The sequence below is a fragment of the Alosa sapidissima genome, chromosome 11 (genome assembly GCF_018492685.1).
Source record: "Alosa sapidissima isolate fAloSap1 chromosome 11, fAloSap1.pri, whole genome shotgun sequence".
Lineage (NCBI taxonomy): Eukaryota > Metazoa > Chordata > Actinopteri > Clupeiformes > Clupeidae > Alosa > Alosa sapidissima.
The window spans coordinates 16,027,509-16,047,927 of NC_055967.1; the positions used below are offsets into that span (position 1 = coordinate 16,027,509).

Here is a 20,419-nt window from a genome sequence, read left to right on the forward strand (position 1 = left end):
AGAAGGGTTCGGGATTGTGGCAGACCGTACTTTACTGGGCTTCATAGACAGCATCTATAAGGTTGATGGCATATACTCTCATTTATAACCAGTATGAAAAATCCTAATGCACTTCAGTTGTACATTCACATGTTAATGAATCCCCATATTACATTCAAGTGCTAACGAATACCAAAACACTAACTAACTAGCACAGTAACACATAGCTTAGCACTGTATTAGTGGCCACATTACACTCGATCTTATAACGAAAATAAAAAGTGCTTTTTCTCAAAATGACTCAACATTTAAGTCTTCAATAACTAGGTATCAACAATAGCTCAACAAAACGAACTTTCTAAGTAGTATTACTCAAGATAATTTCTATTTTATAAACTCATGAAACTAACGTGACTTACCTATAAGGTTGATGGCATATACTAAAGAAAAGATGGCGTTCTAAGCTAAACACGCATCAACCCTACGGTGTATCAAAAGGAACAATCAGAGTTAAACTAACGAAAATATAAATAATACATAGTCCTGCAGTGACACCTAGTGGCGCTACACATACACTGCCTTACACTTACATTCAGGCATTCAAATTAAACTTCATTAAAAAACATGTATTTTTTTTTCTCCATACCAATGTATGATGCTTGCACGAGGGAAACATCCCAAAACAATAGCACCCATATAATTGTTGCTGTTTTGAGAAGTATTTCTTTTCTTATGCAAGCATCATGCAACCATGCAAAAGTAATGAAACTAATTATATCTTACATTACTAAAGCAGTCCTCTGATGTGCATGTCACAAAATATTTAAGTGAAAGTGCATGTATAACAATCTAGGCATAATAATGATTGTGATAATGATAATGACAATTTGATTTGGAGGGAGTGGGGTTGGGTACGTGTAGATGACCCTTATGGCCCCAAAGTCTGCCATGACTGGGCCTCAGGTCAAAGAAGTTTGAGAAAGGCTGGTCTACATAACCTGCATCAGATTGAGGTTTGCAGTGATGCGCCTGAAGGCACGGGTTGAGGACCCAGTCAGTTACGTCACAATATGCACAATTGTTTAAATTCATACCTACGTAATCACCATGACCAAAATTTTACTTTTTTTTTTACTTTGAATCTTGAAAAAAAAAATATTGACCTACCTACCGACCCATTTTTTTATTTTTTTGGCTGTTACTGCAAACAAGAATATTTTTAAGGATGGCCTAAAGGACTTAATCACACACAAACTACTATTTTACTGACTACAAAAATAATAATTATGTAGGAAGTTTAGAACTCCTCTCCTTTGGTCAACCCAGAATTGACCAAAAGTGCACCAAATTCAACACAAATGACTCAATACACTTGGAGGAGGCCTGCTTCCTTTCTTTTTCCAGATATTTTAGGATTTGGATATCGTTTATTGAGTATCAAGATATTTATGGCAGGTATTGTATCGAAGTCATAATTTTGGTATCGTGACAACACTATGACAGAGCCACTCTGTTTTCTAGATGTCGAGGATCAGAGGCTCTACCACCAACAAGTGATGCTGCTCAATGGCATATTAGAAGAGCATATTATAAGCTCTAGTATGGAGGCAAGCACACATACCAAATCCAGTGTTACTAGAAGTAAAATGTTTTTTACTTGCCGGTTGTTGCTGATGGTATATGCAGTTCTGCATTAGGCTTATTCCCGCTATCTAAGTTCATATGTAGGTTACTGTATATATTCTGAGTTGAAGGTTATCTGTGCAATTTGTTATTGTGATGAAATGCATTAAACACCACGAGTGACTCACTATGTTAGCAATAAAAATATGGTGGTGTTTTGATTAGAATTTCCGAGTTTATTACATGTTAACTGTAATCATGTTCCCATTAAATACGTTAATAAACTATAGTAGCTTAATGCTCAAACATGTATTTAGAGAACACTTTTATTTGGTTTTAGTGATTTACTTTTGAAATCAACCCAATTTAGGGAAAAATAAGCAAAAATAATCGCTATTTTATGTTAAAATGCTGATTATGCGGCTTAAAACTTAGAATTCAGCTTGGTAAACACAACATTCAGAATCAGCACCCTCAAATTAGGTAAGAAGGGTGGTTTACCAACTTTTCCTCAAATTTGCCGTCAGAAGTTCTCTTCTGTGAAGCTGCTCTCTCTCTAAAAGAGCTTGAGATTCAGAGAACCTGCATGGTTGTGCTCATCCTGTCAGAAAATAGCAATTTGATCAGTGATCATGCATCATATTAGCCTAGAAATGTAGACGCGCCCCTAGCAAATTACATTTGCTGCCAGGGCTAGTCTAGCAACTCTCCGTTGGCTTGTGAGCTCCAGAAATCGAAACTGAATCAGGCCAATGAAATCGTGTATAGAGTCGTTAGGTGGGCTTAACATAATGATTGATGGCAGAGTTGCAACGGTTTGGCTTGAATTCCCTGCTACTTGAAAACAAATAAGATGGATGTTGCTGTTGGCGAACAGTGTGACACGAGTTAAGCTTTTATTATGCTGGCAAACGTTTGAACTAGCCAACTAGCTCCGCTGGTGGGAAACGCATGGGACTCATAGCGCTGCCGCTGTCCTATTGCGTGCAGAGGGAATTTGAAAGACAACTGATTATCCCGCCCCTCTGACTGAGCACTGCGAACGGTGAGTGCCCAGAGCCTACATTTTAATGTGGGTCTGGCTCGTCAGGCTAGCATCATATCAGCGCAAGCTTGGTTTGAACTGGTTTCTGGGGATGGGGTTTACACGATCCTTCACTGGGCTAGTGCCTGCTGTGTTAATATGACCGTGCTGATGCTAACTATGGAAGCATATGGGTAGCTTTATTCAAATGAGAATGCAATCTGCAATATGCAATTCAAAAAGACATTACATTATGCAATTGACAATTCATTATGCAATTTAATATTGCAATTTGCAATAATATCCAACAAATTTTATTTTAATCTGCAAAGTGACAATGAAATCCTAAAATCAATTCCAATAATTTTGGTTAAAAAATAGAATAAACATGGATTGAATTGCATTCCATTTTGCCATGGTACTTCAGTCTCAAAATTCAAATGGCAATTCATTTTGCATTTCAATTTTCAATATTCAGTTTCATCATTTAACTGTCAATTCGTTTTGCAATTTAATATTTAAAGTGCAATGTAGGATTGCATTTTAAAAACATATTTCGCAAAACTGTCAATGCCAGCTTGAAAAGATTTTGGATTATTTTGGGCAAAACGTTTTGCCATCGTTTTGAGGCATTTTATTCAAATGGAAAAGAAATAGCGCCCCTCGTGATTGCATTGCACTTTGGTCACGCTCTTTGTGTTGCAAAATTCAAATGGCCATTCAATCTGCCAAACGCATTGCAATCTGTCAAGTCACTCGTCAAGGCGGGAACTAGGCTACGTCACTTCCGTGTTAACGTCTTCTTACCCAGTTAGCGTTTGCAATGGAGGAGTTTGCAGTCTCTGGCCGACAGACCCGGCTGCAGAGTACAGTGACAGAGGGGACATTTGCGATTTTCAAGGGGGCACATTTTTTTTATTGGGGGGGTGGGGGGTGTTGGCGGCGCAAACATCATGTCACAGTTGATGAATAATGTTAACCGTGACCGCGAGTAGGCCTAGTGTCCGCGAGACCCAGCTGTGTTCTTACATTATTAAGGCTCTTACATTGCTGCTGATAACTTTGCCAACCAGCGGCATCTTTAGTAGCACCCCCTCCCCCCATCAATCAGTAGCCTACAAATAAGCATCGTATACAACAATTCAGCGAGATCGATTTGGCCAAACGTGGGCCCGGAGCAACCGCACCCCCCGGTCTGCTTATGAGGCTAGCCAGACCACGGAGGGGAGTCTCCGTTGTGTGTGTGTGTGTGTGTGAGAGAGAGAGAGAGAGAGCAGGGCAAGGAAAGGCTGTGTGAGTTTTAGCCTAACTAACGACAATGGACGACAGAGTGGGCGATCTAGCCCTACTTGTCCTGTGAACTTTAAAGAGCTCCGCGAATAGAGGTAACCCTCTATTCCCTCCAGTGGAATCCACAGGTCTCCCCACCGGCTAGCGCCCATTAGCTGTAAGGCCTCAGAAATCTTTGAATGGACCAGGTTGACATCAAATCGGACAAGTAGGGCTAGATAGCCCACTCTTTCGTCCGTCTGTTCACACGGTGGTGTTCTACATAATCAGCCAGAGACCTTAGTGCGGCTGCAAACTCCTCCACTGCAAGCGCTAACTGGGTAAGACGTAAACACGGAAGTGACGTAGCCTAGTTCCCGCCTTGACGAGTGACTTGACAGATTGCAATGCGTTTGGCAGATTGAATGGCCATTTGAATTTTGCAACACAAAGAGCGTGACCAAAGTGCAATGCAATCACGGGGGGCGCTATTTCTTTTCCATTTGAATAAAATGCCTCAAAACGATTGCAAAACGCTTTGCCCAAAATAATCCAAAATCTTTTCAGGCTGGCATTGACAGTTTTGCCAAATATGTTTTTTAAATGCAATCCTACATTGCACTTTAAATATTAAATTGCAAAACGAATTGACAGTTAAATGATGAAACTGAATATTGAAAATTAAAATGCAAAATGAATTGCCATTTGAATTTTGAGACTGAAGTACCATGGCAAAATGGAATGCAATTCAATCCATGTTTATTCTATTTTTTAACCAAAATTATTGGAATTGATTTTAGGATTTCATTGTCACTTTGCAGATTAAAATACAATTTGTTGGATATTATTGCAAATTGCAATATTAAATTGCATAATGAATTGTCAATTGCTTAATGTAATGTATTTTTGAATTGCATATTGCAGATTGCATTCTCATTTGAATAAAGCTACTCATATGCTTCCATAGCTAACAGCTGCAGCTCCCTCAAATCTATATAGGTTCTCATGCATATTAGGCTAGCTTTTGCCAATGAAAATGAATGCAACATAAAAAAAAAACAGTAGGCTACTGCTCCTAACTGAAGAAACGTTTACGTTACTGTAAGGAAATTATTATTATCATTGTATAACCATTTGTGTTAGCAGAAATATTGTTGTGCTGAGTTCTAAGAACAGAGAGTTCAAGTTAAATGTTGTTGTGCTGAGTTCTAAGAACAGAGAGTACAAGTGTGCACCCAGACAGACAGGAACTTCGCCCTGTCTGTGTGTGTGTGTGGGTGAGATGAGAGCAGAGCTGCCAACTCTCACGCATTGGCCGTGAGACACACGTATTTGATTAATTTCACATGCTCACACGCCACACCCCCGATTTCTCACGCTGAAGTGTCAACCCGGTTGGTCAGATGCATGAAAAATGAGTGTAGCCTATCTATAGATCCAGAGTTGCGGGGTGCGGCCGGGCGGGCTGCGCCCTGTTCGTTTCTTTTGGTTTTGCACTTCACCTCACTATGCTGACATACACTACAGTCTTGCTTTACTCTTCATTCACTGACTTTTGTACATAGTTCATAAATATCTTCTTAATTTTGAGCAGCGTGTGGTCTCCCCTTTTATGTGGTGTTTGCCTCGAGCCGGACAGGCACAACATATGGGGGCTTCGTCCTATAATTACAATCTGGACCTTTTTTCCATGCATTTTTGATGCGCCTATGGGTAGGTAAGCTGCTGCGTTTACCGTGGGTTAACTATACGTGGGCCTATGACGTTGGAGTAGCCTAATGAAACGCACAGGTGTAAGAGTGGTAGTGGTTGGGGGAAACCGCATGTTGCTTCTTTTGTTTGGGGTGTAACCAGGGGTATAACCTGCATTGTGCTGAACCTGCGCGATTCATTCCTGCACACTCCCGGACTCGAACCCGCGCGATTCATTCCTGCACACTCCCGGACTCGAACCCGCAAACAGCAGCACCTCGGATCGGGAGGCGAGCGCGCTAACAATTGAGCCAACAGCCCAGGCTACTAGCTCACATGCCAGCAGCACTCTTGAGGCGTCGGGGAGTGAGGTTTACCAACGTTCCACAAGCACAGCTAACTACACTCACCCCCCCTAAACCTCACTCCCGATCCGGGTCACGGCACCATAACCTGCGTTGTGTTGAACCTGCGCGATTCATTCCTGCACACGCCCGGACTCGAACCCGCAAACAGCAACAACGGTGAGAGGGTTCAAGAGCACCCCCTGTCTGTGGAATTTTCTAAATTTTCTCTCATTTGCGATGCTACTTCAGAAGCCATCCCAGTCGCATTTCCCCCGCATTTCCCCGGCTTCAGGTAAGCTTTGAGTATTGAGTATTTTTCACGCTGAAGTGTCAACCTGGTAGGTCAAATACCTGGCAGATGAGGTTCAACTAAACTAAACCTATACATATGATATCACACATCATGTGAACGAGCGGAATCTAAGCTTTCCAATGATATTAGCGCCAAGTTGCTGTGATAAATGGTTCGAGAAAATTAACATTGAACCGACGTGCAATTTAGGCTAATATTTGCATTTTGCACACAGTGCACACCCATTACTCTCGGTTAAATATCTCACTAACCCTTCACCAGTGGTGGAATGTAACGAAGTAGTCTACAAATACTTTGTTACTAGTAAATTTTCCACGTATTTGTAGCTACTTTACTTAAGTAGAATTTATACGGCATACTTTTGACTTTTACTTTGTTAGATATTACAGCAATTATCTGTACTTTTACTCCGCTACATTTCTACAACACCATCGTTCCTTTTTATGATACATTTTATGATCAGATTTTTTTTCTCTCTGACAAACACGTTTGTTTTACCAGGGGGCGGGGTTGCTATAAGATTCTGGAGCGCTACGTGTCCAGCTTCTAAATCTGAAACATAAGCTTCTAGACCAGGCAAAGCGAGCTTGTAGCCATCTGCATTCGGTAGGCTATATTCACCACACCCATGGCTACATATACAAAGTATGCCTCTGTGCAATAAGTGGTTCCTGAGTAATCCGGTTTTGAAATTGCAACACATTTCTACATAGCCTCATTGGGGCGAAATTATAATGTATTCTAATGTAAACTATTTGTCAGTACATACATTTTTGTAAATTGCTCAGCCATAGATTATCCCACTATCATGGTTCTTATATTGTCAGGTTCCAGCCAATCTCACTTACACAGATAAATTAATATATTTATATTGGCATGCTTCCTTGTGACATTAATGCAAAAATATGAAGAAAATCAAATAATGAGACACAAATATTGATATAAAGCCATATGCAAACATTCACATCATACGTTCCCAGATATGGGTACATCCTGAAGAAGGAAGAGCATATAGGCTATGGCCATTACAATGACCAATACATTATCTTAAATGAACTAGCTGAATAACACAGGTGACCACTTCTGCATAATTTCATGGAGTGCTGAAATGTACACACATTTTTGAACATTTCTGAACTGTGAAATGTAGCATATGTTTTGTGGTTGTGAATGTATTGCAATATCACCATAACTATTCCACCTGTGTGTGCATGGTTATAATTCTGAAGTGCAAAATAGCTTAGGCTACAGCACAAATATTTCCATAAAAATAAGCAAGTCTGACCTCTGAATTTATTTTGAAAGTGCACCTGATTGATGCATTTAAAAGTTAAAATATACAAACATTTCTTAAATTCTTACAAAACACCCACCCACTTTTTAAAATTGTTAGTTTGGGTCCCCCCACTTTTGCCGTGCGAAATACCAGTGCTGTTTTGAGCATCTGTTTAGTGCTTCATTGTCATTTTCATTGGATTCTCCCATTTGCGCGTAAATCGCTTGTAAGCTTTTCTTTTTTTTGTTACACGCATTCTCCCATTCCGCTTCTGTCACACACAATCCCCGCCAAATCCCCCGCAGTGTTGAAGAGATCAGTCGTCCCCCTCACTTTTGATAAGGAAAAAAGCCTTATAGGTACGCCAAATAAATAATAACCTATAGGTTTACGCTAGGCTATATAAAACTCCTCATTAACAGCATCACGTCACTAACCACAGCTAAGACTGCACAATCTTGTATTCACTCTGTTGGATATCTGAAGCCAGTTTGTCTACTTAGAAACTGTAAATCCTCAAATTATGGCCGGGGTCTTAAGACAAAGTACAGGCCTTTAGGGGCAGGATTGTATTCGAGACAGCCCTTTATTTCTTATGCAAGTTTTATTTTGAGACATGCGTTTCTTGGAGTGGCATACTGGTAGGGCTTCAAAAGCATGACATTTTTGGTTTAGTTTGATATTTAATTTACTTTTGGACTGTTTGATTATATTGTTAAATGTTGGGACTGATGAGCACTGAAATCTGGGGAGGTATTTGATGATCACTATTACGTTCGTAGTTGAAAGAGTGTTGGGATTTCAAACAAACCATCCGCTTTCATGCATTCATTGAACGCCCGCGGTGCTGTAATGGAAACCTTATTGCGTAGCCAAGTAGCCTATATATTGAGTCATTTTTAAATTATGCATGCAATTATGCAAGATTTATGTTTTATTAATTTCGTAGGCTGGCTTTATTTTGTTATATAGAAGTATCTAAATAACCTGTTAAAATGTACCAGAATTCAGGAAATTGCATCTAGTCCAAAAAAAATTCTGGGGGAGGACCCCCATACCCCACTGGTCCCAGGGATGGATTACTTGCAAGGGCCTACCGGGCAGAGTAACCTAAATCATCATTTGTCTGAGGGCAGTTCAGTCTCTCTGCTGGTCCCAGGGCTGAAGTAATATTCTCCTGCTCTCAGGGCAGAGTAACCTAACCTAAATCATAATTTCTATAAGGACACAGTTCAGCTTCATGCTTACTCTGTGGGCCTCTAAAATCTGCATGCCCCGTTGACGTTCTCTTATTTTAGATAATGAAGAAATACTGGCTGAAGGGTGTTTCCAAAAGGCTGAAGAAGATACATGATGCCCGGGTTGAGCAAGAGGTCGTCATTGTCCAAGGAGAGGAAAAGGACTTCATGAACAGTTTTTTAAATGAGGTGCAGGAAAAGCAGAATATGTATTTCAAAGCTCCAGTCTCCACCCATAAGGACTATCATTACTATGCCTGTGGAAGAGCCAGCAAAGCCAGTGGACAAAGTAAAGGAGAGTCCCAAAAGACCAGGGCAAAGCCAGTGGACAAAGTAAAGGAGAGTCCCAAAAGACCAGGGCAAAGTAAAGGAGATTCCCAAAAGACCAGGGCAAAGTAAAGGAGAGTCCCAAAAGACTAGGACAAAGTAAAGGAGAGTCCCAAAAGACCAGGGCAAAGTAAAGGAGAGTCCCAAAAGACCAGGGCAAATTCTCGTGAGGCATACAGTACATTTATTTTAAATTCATCACTGATTCCGGATTCAGAGGTGTTGTGATCCATAAAATGCTGCAACACACTGGGCATGATGTGTCTAATGAAGAGGATGGGATGAAAAATCGTATACACCCAGAACTGCTTGGATTTGTAGAGATGTGGCTTACACAGGGTTGCTCAACATCAGAGACCCTCCTGAAGAGCTGTGATTGGGCACACAGAAATGGCAATGTTGATAAACAAAATTGAAGGTTATCTAACCACTGAAGATATACGCCTCATCAAAAAGAATCTCCATGGTGTCACCTTTCCGCATCATAATGATTCTGTTAGTGTTGACTATTTGGTCAACACAGAGCTTCAACAAAACATTTGTTTTTATCAGCCACTCATCCACCAGCAACCCCTTATCATAGTTGTTCAAACACCATCGCTAAAAAAAACTACTGGAAGAGAACCCCCATCCCATGGTTTTCATGGACGCCTCCTATAAAGGCATTACAGCCTATGGCTATGCCTTTTACGCACTGCTGTTGATCAATAAAACCGGAAGAGATGTACCATTTGCATATTTTATCATGAGCAAGGAATCAAGTGAAACACTAAGCCTTTGCCTACAGGAGCTTCAGCGAAGCAATCCTAGCTTTTATCCAAGGTCAGTGTTAGTGAATGTGTATGTTGTAATCAGTTCTTTATTAAAAGTAAACCACTGTATATATAGTCCATGGGCCAGGACCTAAAAAATCACATATCGGTATCACCTGAGGTGGCAAAATCTACCAATGATTTTTGTAATCCTCCATGCCTGAGGGACATTATTTGGTATGATAACCCTCTCTAAGTGGTAGCTTAGTTGTATTTTCCATAGCTTTTATACCTGCACACAGTGAATTATACAATACAAGCCTATGTACAGATGTGGGTGCCTCAAAGTCTGGAGGAAGGTGGGACATGTCTTAATCCATGTTATATCACATCTAGATGACATAGGCTTGTAGAAAATATAACATTTAGATGGAATATTTAGTTTTTCATTAATGATGCAGGCTAAATTAAATAAAATGTACACATTTTCACCTATATAATACATTAATACATACATGCAAAAGGATGGAAAAGGGTGAATCAAGTCCAAACTCATGTTTTGTGACATCTAGAGAGTATGGGCTTTTAGAAAATATATAGATTAAATGGCTGAATAGGCATGTTTGGCTTTGATAGAGACCATAATGTCTTGGCTGCAAAAATGGCTCAACTTTAGGCATACACATTTGCAAGTCAAGTTAGTTTCATCTTTGTCTATGTCTGAATCTTCCTTTGTGTACACCCTGTAGCAGGATCTATGGTAATGGCCTTCTGCTGCTACTAAGTCACGACTGACTATGGATAGTACTCTTTTGTCACCTTTCCTGACGGCTGCTCTTCTGATTTTGTCATCAGCTCTTAACTCTGTGCATTTTGTTAGAGTCTCTTTTGTCCTTTGACCTTTCAAATACTTGCTACATTTGTCACAAAATACAGGTGCTTGTCATATAATTAGAATATCATGAAAAAGTTGATTTATTTCAGTAATTCAGTTCAAAAAGTGCCACACATACTGATATTTTTCAAGTGTTTGTTTCTTTTAATTTTGATGATTATAACTGACAACTAATGAAGACCCCAAATTCAGTATCTTAGAAAATTAGAATATTGTGAAAAGGTTCAATATTGAAGACACCTGGTGCCACACTCTAATCAGCTAATTAACTTAAAACACCTGCATTTAAATGGTCTCTCAGTCTAGTTCTGTAGGCTACACAATCATGGGGAAGACTGCTGACTTGACAGTTGTCCAAAAGACGACCATTGACACCTTGCACAAGGTGGGTAAGACACAAAAGGTCATTGCTAAAGAGGCTGGCTGTTCACAGAGCTCTGTGTCCAAGACCCATTCAAAAATGTGAGGGAGATTCACAAAGAGTGGACTGCAGCTCGAGTCAGTGCTTCAAGAACCACAACGCACGGACGTATGCAAGACATGGGTTTCAGCTGTCACATTCCTTGTGTCAAGCCACTCTTGAACAAGAGACCGCATCAGAAGCGTCTCGCCTGGGCTAAAGACAAACAGGACTGGATTGCTGCTGAGTGGTCCAAAGTTATGTTCTCTGATGAAAGTAAATTTTGCATTTCCAATGGTCAACGCAGGCGTCTACCAGGAAGTTTTAGAGCACTTCATGCTTGCTTCATGCTGACCAGCTTTATGGAGATGCAGATTTTATTTCCAACAGGACTTGGCACCTGCACACTTTGCCAAAGCTACCAGTACCTGGTTTAAGGACCATGGTATCCCTGTTCTTAATTGGCCATCAAACTCGTCTGACCTTAACCCCATAGAAAATCTATGGGGTGTTGTGAAGAGGAAGATGTGATAACGCCATACCCAACAATACAGAAGAGCTGAAGGCCACTATCAGAGCAACCTGGGCTCTCATAACACCTGAGCAGTTCCACATACTGATTGACTCCATGCCACGCCGCTTTGTAATTCAGGCAAAATGAGCCCCAACTAAGTATTGAGTGTTGTATGCTCATACTTTCCATGTTCATATTTTTCAGTTGGCCAACATTTCTAAAAAAACTTTTTTTTGTATTGATCTTAACTCATTGAGTGCCAAAAAACGTAATATTACGTTTTTAGCTTTTTCAAAAAAAAAAAAATACGGAACTAGACACTCTAACACACCTTATATGTGATTTTGGGAACTCTGTAATGAATGGAAATGAAATATATGACGATCGAAAACTCATGAAAACACACAATCTGGACATTTTATCATAACTCGATTGCCGCTTTGGGTCGAATCAGTGACTCATGCACGTCAGCTGAAAACCAGGCCATTTTCATGGGTCTATCACTAGGTGGCAGTCTCGCCAGGTCTCGCTGATCACTTCCCGGAAAGTTTACAGGCAACACTTGTTGTAGACACAAAATGTAGGGTCTGGACACTCATCGTTCGCAGTGCTCAGTCCGAGGGGCGGGATAATCAGTTGTCTTTCAAATTCCCTCTGCAGCAGCGGCAGCGCTATGAGTCCTATGCGTTTCCCACCAGCGGAGCTAGTTGGCTAGTTCAAACGTTTGCCAACTTAATAAAAGCTTAACTCGTGTCACACTGTTCGCCAACAGCAACATCCATCTTATTTGTTTTCAAGTAGCAGGGAATTCAAGCCAAACCGTTGCAACTCTGCCATCAATCATTATGTTAAGCCCACCTAACGACTCTATACACGATTTCATTGGCCTGATTCAGTTTCGATTTCTGGAGCTCACAAGCCAACGGAGAGTTGCTAGACTAGCCCTGGCAGCTGCCGCTAGGGGCGCGTCTAGATTTCTAGGCTATCATATTTCATGAAAGACGTTATATCTCCATTTCTAGAAAAAAACAGTGATTTTGATGAAAACTAGCCACTGTTTAGCTTGGGATTTCTCAGGAACAGAGGTGTGTAGAAATACACGGTTTGCACCCACTGAGAGCTTAAAGTCTCACCTTTTAAACGAGCCATTGTATGTGTTCATAGCTATAACACAGAATATGCTGTGGCTGTACAAAAATCATCAACAATGGTCTAGATTGCTGGCACTCTAGGACAAAGCTTCCGAAAACAGCTTGGCATTCAATGAGTTAAGTAATATTCTAATGTTCTGAGATACTGAATTTGGGATTTTCATTAGTTGTCAGTTATAATCATCAAAATGAAAAGAATTAAACATTTAAAATATCAGTCTGTGTGTAATGAATGAATATTACATACAAGTTTCACTTTTTGAATGGAATTACTGACATGATTGAACTTTTTGATGATATTCTAATTATATGACCAGCACCTGTATACATTTGGCCTCATAAACTCTTAAGATCTTCCCTTGCGGATTTTATTAGGTCCTCTGTGACAGACAGTTCTGCAGATATGTCTTTTGCAAGGATCTTGTCAAGCAGTTTCTTCATAGTAAAGATGCTACGACATTTTCTGTGATACAATATGGATGGTATTCTACCCTCACGGAGACCTTTAGCAAGATCAAAGATGGGGCGATAGGCTCTTATTTCAGCTGCTCTCAGTAGTGTGTTCCATTACTTTATGTTCATACAGTAGGTGCCATGCTTCTCTATTCTGGGATGTACAACAATTTGAAAGCAACAGAGATATATCAGGAATGATGTGCTAAAATGAGGCCTTTCTACTCACCAACAGTGTGTGTGACTGTGTGTGAGAGAGAGAGACAGAGGGAATATATGAAGTGTGTGTGTGTGAGTGTGTGAGAGAGTGTGTGTGTATGTGAGGGAGAGAACATGTTTGTGTATGTGAGGAAGAGAGAGTGAGAGTGCAGTGGCTGTGGCTTGACTGTGCATCATCAGTATTCTCAACTCATTCGCCACTCAAAATTCCAAATTCAAATACAGTAAATTCAGTTAGCCTACCAACTGAAACTGCTCTCTCACACATAGGCTACATCTCTGTATATTATTTTTGTCCTTTCTTTTGTTCACACACAAATTGGGGAAGTCAGTTTACAGCAGACATCATTGCTTGATAATGATGTTAATACCTTACTTGGGCCGGTTGGGTTATTATATCTAGTCTTTCACAAGTAGCCTAGTCATTGGTCATATCCTTACTCATTCTCACACATCTGAAACACAAATAAAAATAAACAGGACTCACCTTGTAATCTGTTTTTGACACTACAACAGCCATTGTTGTTCTGTAGTCTAACTAAACTGCTTCCATCCACATACTGGCCCTGTGGTCCAGCAAACACCAACACCAGTGTTGCCAGATTGGGTTGAGTGATTTCCGCCCATTCACGCTCAAAAACCCGCCCTCTTCAGCAAAAAAACGCCCCAACAATGATTTTGTTATAGAGAACCATTGAACTCAAAATTTTATTTGCCCGACTAAAGCTTATTTTCCCCCGCCCGACGAAGTCAAAAGAAGCCCAATTGGGCGGGCACCCACCCAATCTGGCAACACTGATCAACACACTCTAAAGTTGGCAGTTTATATTTGTACTGTAGAATGTTCAGAAAACAAATCTAGTTCCAGACAAATTGAAAAAACAGAATTTAGGCCTAGTTATACAAGATCTACATGCATTCTCTTTAGAATTGAAATATAATGGCATGTCCGATCATTATAGCTCTGGTATCATTAAGGAAAACAGATTACTTACCCTAAAATATATTTTTTCTGAGAAGTCTATATATTCTAGGTGTGATATGTGCATTGAGACATTTCCCAACTTCCTCCATACCACTTTACCTTAGTTCTGTAATGTATTTTGCATTACATTGAAAAGCATTGATCAGCTATCAGTTATAGGTCTAAAATAGCTGTGTAAAGTGTATTCAGCTATCTAACCCATATATTTTCTAAAAGCCCATACTCTCTAGATGTGATATAGCAAGAGTTTAGATTTGACCCACCCAATTTTAGTATTTTGCAGTATAGGTGAAAAAGTGTATGACTGATACATTTAGCCTATGTAATTCATGGAAAGCTAAGTTATCCATGTAAACTGTATATTCTCAAATATTCTCAAAGCCTATGCCATCTACATATGATATAACATAGATTAAGACATATTGCATCATCCACATAGGCATGTATTCTGAATTGTACTGGGTATGGGTATAAAAGCCAGTAAAAATACAACTAAGCTACCACTTAGAAAAGGTTATCATACCAAAACATATCTCTCAGACATAGAGGGTTACGAAAATCATTGCTAGATTTTGCCACCTTTGGTGATACCAACTTCTGCTCTGGCCCATGGACAAATATTGGAAACATGCAATATTTTATTTTAAGAAACTGCGTGCAAAAAGAAGCCTGTTACCGTCTTTTCGGCATTTCTATTATTTAGAATGTGTAATGGTAGTGTACTTTAGTAGCTAAAGTAGGCCTTTTAGGCAAAATATTGTACCTCTGGAAATGTATGACTTGAGGGCCTGTTTGTACTCTTTCCTAAGCAGGGTGTGGTACAACTCACTTTTTTTTCCTTTTGTCTTTTTTTTTTTAAATGCTATAGGTCCGTAATGATTGACCGTGACCTAAAGGTGCTCAATGCCGTCAAACATGTTTTTCCAAATGCAAAGGTTCTCCTTTGTTGGTTCCATGTGCTTCAGGTAAAGTGAATGATTACACTGTATTACTTTTTGACAGGGAAATTTAGAATATTGTGCAGTTAAAATTCAAATAGACAAACAGAAAAAGTGAAGCTGGTAGGTATTTTCTGAAGTAACAGTGTTAATTATGTTAAAGGTACAGTCAGGGATTTCACAAGAAGCCACATTTGTTTGTGTTTATGTTTAAATTTAATTTTATTAGCAGACGGTTTTGTGCCAAAAACATACATGATATTTTAGCCAAGGACCAAAGGAAACACGCCAGAGAGGTAGCTCATCTAAAACTATTTTTGTATGCTGCTATAGGCTGTTAATAGATGGCTTGTGAAGACTGATGGAGGGCACTTGACAACTGACCAGAGAAATGAGGTCATACATGCCATAGTGTCCATGAAAGCATGCCTAAAATATTCTTCTTTTTTTAATATTCATAAGCCCAGTACCAATTAAGTGGTCAACAAAAGCAAAATGATATATTTTGCTGAGACAAAAATCTGTTTTTCAGGAAGAAGAATTTCTGAGTGTGTCTGCTAAAAAGTGCAGCAAGATTGACACCTATTTAGGTAGTACACATGTAACAACCTACCTAAAGACCAATTGGTTCCCTTATGCTGAGCTGTGGGTTATTTTGGCAGAACATTCTTTCACTGTAGCAGTGAGACCAACAACAAGGCAGAGAGGTATTATACTAACCATTTATCATTCATATTTTAAAAAACAATACTGTATACATTTATGTATTGTTTTGTTCATATGAATATGGTGACAATTACCTTATATACATTTCCTTTAAAGTATAGCTGACATGGTGGATGTTTTGCTGTCAAATCTGAAAATACCTTGCTCATCACATGTGAATTACATACTGCCTTTTTTATTTTTAAGATTCTTCCTTACACTGAAGTATCAGTTTCTACGGGGCCAGGCCAACAAGAGAGTTGACCAACTTCTACATTTGCTGTGTGGAGATATGCAGAAGTATTACAGGTTAGTTATTTTACTTTAGTGTCATGGTTCTGTTGTCCTAGTCTTTCATACCCTCTTGTATCTTTGAAAATAATATATTTTCCCCTATACTGCAGTTACATGGATGACCTCACAGAAGCTGGAAGGCTGAAAGTGGACACCTCCGCTGCTGCTAAGGAAGCTGCAGTCATGTTTGAAAAGGGTCTTGGCTCAAACTTAAACATTGACGAAAATGGAAAATGTTATGTAAAATCTGAATCTGGTCCCAACTGCTACACAGTCAATTTAGTTAACTTTATGTGTGATTGCGAAAGTTTCGGAATAGGTAACCTGTGTAAACACATAATTTTAGTGAAGACAGAGGCATGGACATTGAGAACATGCGAAATACAGAAGCAGAAAAAGTAATCTACAGTCAACTGTACCACAAAAATGATGACAACATAACCGTCTTCCATAGTGATGGAAGCATTAGTATTGTCAGTCTGAAAAGTCCAACTTTGTGCACGTGTACAGCAAATAGTCACAGAGAAAAATGTGTCTGTATACATGTTGTAAATATCATCCAACCTCAAGAGCTACCCACACACTCAGAAAACACAATACAGTCACAAAAGCCTGAAGCTGAATAGAAACCGTCTATACATGCCATGTTGACAGACCTACTAGAGTGGTGCAATTCAGATTGTTTCAAGCCAAGCCATGACCTGTATAACACTGTACAAAGAGCACACAAGCTGGCTTTCAGCAACTTCACCAGTGTGTCCAAAAAAAAAGAAAATTGTGGCTTTACATGCCTATACACTGTAAAACCCAACTTGCTGTTTGAACTTAAATATTTATGTAACCATGCTGCGAAAGAATTTTATGTTACGACAACAAAGACAATGGAGTTAACTCAAATAAAACTTGCTATTTGACTCAACTTAACTCTAGTTTGTATGACTAGATAGCTTTAGTTGATATAACTTGATATCTTTAGTTCATTTAACTTCAGCACTTGATATCTTTAGTTAATATAACTTGATTACTTTAGTTGACATAACTTCACCACTTAATATCCTTAGTTGATATAACTTGAAACCTTGAGTTGATTTAACTTCAGCACTTGATACCTTTAGTTGATATAACTTCATACCTTTAGTTGATATAACTTCATCACTTGGTAGCTTTAGTTGATATAACTTATCCTTAAGCTACTTAAACCTTTGGATGATTTCACTGCAATGCTAGTGAGTTACATACACCAACTACTTAAATGTAATGTAGTTCTCACCCCACACATCTAATACAATTTAACAATTAATACTGCCCAATATGTTTCTTGTTTTATTGAAGATATAGCTTCATAAACCAAAAACACTGAGATCTAACTCAAGCCTCTTTAATAAAAACAGATGAGTAAATACAATTACTTTTTGGAACAAATACTTATTTTCTATCAGTTACACACCCCATGAAGGCTTAAATTCATGAAGATTGTTTGCTTTTGCATTATTGAGCCAATAATTTGATTAAAGAGTGAAGACTCACATTTTTGTCTCAATAAGGAATGCAACAAAAATAAAACATAAATGAATTGAAGGCTTCATGAGGGGTGTAAGTGATAGAAAAGAAGTCCTTTTTGAGTGAGCTACTCCTTTAAAACAGTACCAACACATGATGTCATCAAAATGGAACATTTGTACCATCTCACTAGGTGTCCATTATTTAATGCATCCATTATTTAATGCATCTTATTTAGGCAATCACCAATACTAAAATGTATCTTGCATTGTAAGTTATAGAAATTTAAGGCAATTTTCCATTTTGATGACCTCTTAAACAAATGTTTTGGCATTAAACAATGTGCAGCCAGTTACAAATAATAGAGCAATTAACCAAAGAATAAAAAAGTGCATCACAAATAACAAGATTGATCACATACACACTGTGGATAAAACCCCAGTTTGTGTTACCTTCCCCCAAATAAATCCATACTGTGTGTTTTACTGTCCTTCAAAATGAATACACACAAGTGTGTTACCCTGTCCCCAAAATAAACACACAGAGTGTGTTACTGTGTCCCCCAAATAAATCCATACTGTGTGTTTTACCGTCCTTCAAAATGAACACACGAGTGTGTTACCGTGTCCCCAAAATAAACACACCGAGTGTGTTACTGTCCCCCCCAAATAAATCCACACCGTGTGTGTTACTGTGTCCCCCAAATAAATCCATACCGTGTGTATTATTGTGTCCCCCAAACAGTACACAATCTATAAGACGTCTAACAAAAATAACAAAGAGTCCATTTCTCAATCAAGTTCACATTTTGTTCACATTTGGGCAAAGCTTAAACTCTGCTTTAAGCTTACATGGTTTTCCTCAAGAGTCTGTTTCTCAAGCCATGAACCAACGCAGTGCAATGGCCTCCACCAATGTCCATGAGCACCTTCTGAATGACTTCAAATGTGTACCTTGTGTCTTTGGGGTAGTCAATGTTCAGTGCATAGAGCAGATCCATCAGAAGTGCCACAGCCGTTGGAAAATCACTGAGCGACGGAAGGATGATTTCTTCCTCAATGACCACAGCGAAACCAACAGTATCATTCCCTTCTGCCACCACGAGGATGCCCACAGTCATTCCTCTCGTCATGTCCTCCTTAGCAACTGTGGCCTAAAAAAAATGGACAAACATGTGATAAAATAAACCTTCATTGATTCTGTTGTTGTGGCCAAAACGGCTGACCTGCAAGATCACAACACTTCACAATATTGATAATTTTTTTTTTTTTTTTAAAAGCACAATGTGAGCTATTGAGTACTTAAAAACCTATTTTTAAAGGCAATTATTAAAAAAACTAACAAATAACACCCAGTGTGAAATGAGCAGTGCTTTCATTAGCCCCCTTCAGATCATAGGGCCAAAGCCAAGCTAGCCAGGCCGTGCGAAGGCTAATTCCTTTCGCACCTTTAGGTGCGGGCGCTAACTGGTGCCACTTAGGGCTATAGACCCCTGAATTCTGGCCCACCCAAAATGTTAGGCCACTTGGCTCGACAACCTGAAGCCGGCTACTGAGTTAATTTATGTGCCACAGAAGTTATGTGAAGCCTGGACAATGACATTGAGGCCATGCTGGTATGGACATACACACATGTTGGAGCGGTTAGCGCTATAGGGCTATTTACTCTTGATTGGTCCCAACCCGCTGTTTAGGTCCTAAAATACAGGATATGTACATGTAAGGGTAAATCCATAAGAATGGGGGGGGGGGGTGATCTGCATTGACAAAATATAAAATATACCTGAACTTTCTTGTAAAAGTTGGACGCAACATCTTTGAGGTAGTCGGGGAGCCCCATCAGACCGATGGTCCTTTTCCATTGGTTGAAACACTAAAAACAATTGATAATACACAATCAATGGAACAGCTTCAATCAGATAGCATCAGAAGAGAGTATTTAACAGTAAATAAAGTGTGTGTGTGTGAAAGTGTTAAATTCTGTAGCTCTATGTTCCTAATATACCAATTTCATCCAATCAGAGAGAGACACAGATACAGGATAAACAAGAGCAATTATAAGTCATGAAACAAAGAAAGCAGCAGACAAAATAGGAAAACTATAAATTTGAAACTGATAAAGCGTTTTTTTTTCTGGTTGGATGACACCATTGACCCGTGTGAAAATACGTTTGCTGTTTATTAAAGAGAGGACAGGAAAAAAGACAGGAACTGGGAGACCCCTGTTACTGAACCAACACCATGTAGTAATATTTACTATAATAACTTTTGTTTAAACAGAAAAACATATTGTTTAAAATATCACACAAGCCTACTTACATCACTATCCAGTGTTGTCAACAGCTTCTTCAGCTCCACCACACTTGGCTCTGTAGAGATCAATAAACTTCTGCAGACTTGTCAAGGCCAGCAGAGAGACAGCCTTTCAGGTCAACAGTGGTGAGGCGAGCAAACTCTAGTAGGCATAAAAGAAGCAAATAACAAGCCGAGGGATTCAATAGCACTGATATTTATCATTTTAAAGTC

At 39.3% G+C, this 20,419-nt stretch overlaps 1 protein-coding gene and 2 long non-coding RNA genes across 7 annotated transcripts in view; 2 read left to right on the forward strand and 1 right to left on the reverse strand.

The window, feature by feature from the left end:
• LOC121723637 (meckelin-like) overlaps positions 1–14,270 on the reverse strand; it is a 43,161-nt gene extending 28,891 nt beyond the window's left edge. For all 4 annotated transcript variants that reach the window (XM_042109502.1, XM_042109503.1, XM_042109504.1 and 1 more), the window contains exon 1: positions 13,960–14,270. The gene's annotated coding sequence lies outside the window, so the exon portion shown is untranslated. The remainder of the gene's footprint in view (positions 1–13,959) is intronic.
• On the forward strand, positions 9,791–15,823 carry LOC121723642. Its single transcript, XR_006034996.1, has 3 exons — positions 9,791–9,910; positions 15,326–15,422; positions 15,729–15,823. It is a non-coding gene; the product is annotated as an uncharacterized LOC121723642 (long non-coding RNA).
• A 130-nt stretch (positions 15,824–15,953) lies between these two features.
• Positions 15,954–17,170, forward strand: LOC121723641. Of its 2 annotated transcripts, none has more exons than XR_006034994.1 (3): positions 15,954–16,102; positions 16,308–16,409; positions 16,505–17,170. It is a non-coding gene; the product is annotated as an uncharacterized LOC121723641 (long non-coding RNA). The 2 variants fall into 2 exon arrangements; XR_006034995.1 differs by having other exon boundaries at positions 16,308–16,400.
• Positions 17,171–20,419: the final 3,249 nt, after the last annotated feature.